The sequence below is a fragment of the Eschrichtius robustus genome, chromosome 21 (assembly GCF_028021215.1).
Source record: "Eschrichtius robustus isolate mEscRob2 chromosome 21, mEscRob2.pri, whole genome shotgun sequence".
In the NCBI taxonomy this organism is placed as follows: Eukaryota; Metazoa; Chordata; class Mammalia; order Artiodactyla; family Eschrichtiidae; genus Eschrichtius; species Eschrichtius robustus.
Window position 1 is genome coordinate 16227382 of NC_090844.1, and position 2650 is coordinate 16230031.

General features: G+C 39.3%; 1 non-coding gene across 1 annotated transcript; it reads right to left on the bottom strand.

Moving 5' to 3' along the window:
* Nucleotides 1-741: 741 nt before the first annotated feature.
* LOC137756122 (U6 spliceosomal RNA) lies at nucleotides 742-848 on the bottom strand. Its single transcript, XR_011072180.1, has one exon. It is a non-coding gene; the product is annotated as a U6 spliceosomal RNA (small nuclear RNA).
* Nucleotides 849-2650: the final 1802 nt, after the last annotated feature.

Below are 2650 nucleotides of genomic sequence, written 5' to 3' on the forward strand. Positions count from 1 at the left end.
TCTAATAAATTTATTTCCTTTTTCATATTTGAGTGTGTTTTCCATATGTTTGAATTTACTGTGTACAGGTTAGGTTGTGAGATGATTCATCCCTGGGACAATTCAGTGTCTTAAGGTGTGGTCTTGATAATCGGCCTATTGAAATTTGACTCTTAGTAACATGTGTCAAGTAAATACTTTCATAATATGATTTTTAAATTCCAAATAATTAATATTAGATGAATACAGCAAAAGGCTCTTAGAAATAAACCACATTGGACCACTTTTAAGAAATACTCTTAAATCAACTTCAGACATGAGTTCTTATAGCTTAGCCACCAAAATAATAAGCACTTTATCAAAACTCTCTCTTCATAATTTGCACTCTTCTAAGAATTATTGGCCTCTAACAACATTCTCAAAGAGCTACCAGGCAGGCTATTAAAATGCAAACTATGGCAAATGTACTCAGAATATAAAACACATTGTCACTGTTCGTTTACATCCATTTTCACAATGCATTTATTTTATTTTATAAATAACTGATAGATTAGTGGAAAGAATACTTAACCTCTCATGATTTTGAAGAAAAGGGAAGTGTACCTTTAATAATCTCAGAAGAAAATATTTCCCAGAGATTGTGAATATCTAACATATTGTGCTATCAAAAGAAATGATTTTATTTTACATTCTTTTTTTTTTAACATCTTTATTGGAGTATAATTGCTTTACAATGGTGTGTTAGTTTCTGCTTTATAACAAAAAAATATGGAACGCTTCACGAATTTGCGTGCCATCCTTGCGCAGGGGCCATGCTAATCTTCTCTGTATCGTTCCAAGTTTAGTATATGTGGTGCCGAAGCGAGCACTTATTTTACATTCTTATTTGACATTTATTTGGGGTTCATTCAAGAATTCTTTGAAAAACTGCTGGCATATTTGGACCTTTAAATACATTTAAGTAATGTTTGAAGTGATCGTTGTAGGAAATAGTTCCTGTTTTAGATCCAGTTGGGATCAGGGAAGGTTTTCCTGAGGGGAAGACATGAGAACAGAAACTCAAAAGAAGTAAAGGATTTTTCATGTGGACATTCGGGAGAAGAGCATTCTTGACCTCTGCATGAGAAAAAGGTGTGGGGAGACTCTGAAGTGGGTCTGTGTCACGTGAACTCAAGTAACAGCAAGGAGACCAGTGTCACAGGGGCAGAGGAGCAGAGGAGAAATTTGAAGAGATAGCCAGAGGCCACATTTTTAAAGTTTTGAGGCCATGGTTAGATTTGGATGAACAATGAGAGGCCACTGGAGAACTTTAAGGAAAGGAGTGACAAGGCCCCTTTTGCTGCTATAGGGGATGAAGGGTAAGAGCAGGGAGAAATATTAGGGTTGAATACCCATGAAGCATTTGTGTCAGCTGGGGTCTTCTGAGACACAAATGCCAAGCAGGATTAGGTGTTGCAAGACCTAGCTAAATAACTGTGAAGAATTAAAGGACAGGGAGCAAGGTAGGCAGGGAGAGCCTTCAGACAGCAATGCAAATGGAGACCTATGAAAGGAGAGGGAAGATCAGACTGCAGCATGGGTCTGAGGAAGTACTGGCCAGCCCAGTGGGGGTCCCCTAGTAAAAGTTGCCCTCTAGAGGAATCCTATGTCAAGCAAGAGTGAACCTGTTCTAGTTCCCCTTGCCCTGCTACTGAGCCAGTCACTGGAAGAGCCCGGGGAAGAGTGGCCTTGGAGACAGAAAGTGTGGCAGCTGGTAGCTGTCAGTCACTGTGCTCCTTGAAGGGAGATCTGATCAGGGCACCTTCATGGCCACCGCAGTGTGAGTAGTTTGGATTAGTGGTAGTTGTGGTGGTTGTGGAGGTGGTGAGATTTGGTTAGAGTTCTAACATATTTTGAGGAAAACAACAATAAATTTACTAAAGGATAGGATGTGAGGTGTGAGAAATTTTTGACTTGAGGTATTGGACAAATGGTTATGACAGTTCCTGAAATAGAAAAGATTTGGAAGAAATGGGTTGCAAAGTCAGGGAACTAGCAGGATGCTGGGGAAAGAAAACAGTTTTGTACATGTTAAACCTGAGATGATTAATAAGCATTCAAGTAGATTTGTTAAAATAGGTAGCTGGATAAATTTCACAGGGCAAATATTGGGCTGTGGGTATTAATTTAGGAGCCATAGGTGGGTAAATGGCTTATAGAGTTATAAAGGTTATCTAGACGGTGAGCACAGCTGGAGAAGAGAAAATGGTAATTCGTGAGTCCTGGGTGCTTTACAAGATCTAGAAACCGGAATAAGGAAAAGGATCTAGCAAGATAGCAGAAAGAGCCAGATTGGAGTAATTAGTATATATAAGAAGTGAGGCTCTGACTCAGAGATCGAGCCATGCAGATGAAAAGGAAAGGGCAGATTTGAGAAATATCCATCCAGGATAGTCAAGTAAAGAAAGGACTTCAAGAAGGAGGGAATGGTTAGTTGTTTTAAATACTGAGGAGAGGCTGAAAGGATGATGACCTCTAATGAATCAGTGGGTTTGGCTCTATGGAGGTCAGTGATGACACTGACAAAAGTGGTTTCAGTGGAACGTTGGATGAAAGCTTTATTGACAAGAATATAAGAGAGAATGAGAAGAAGGAAGTGGAGACAGTGAGCATAGAAACTGTTTTGAGGAAA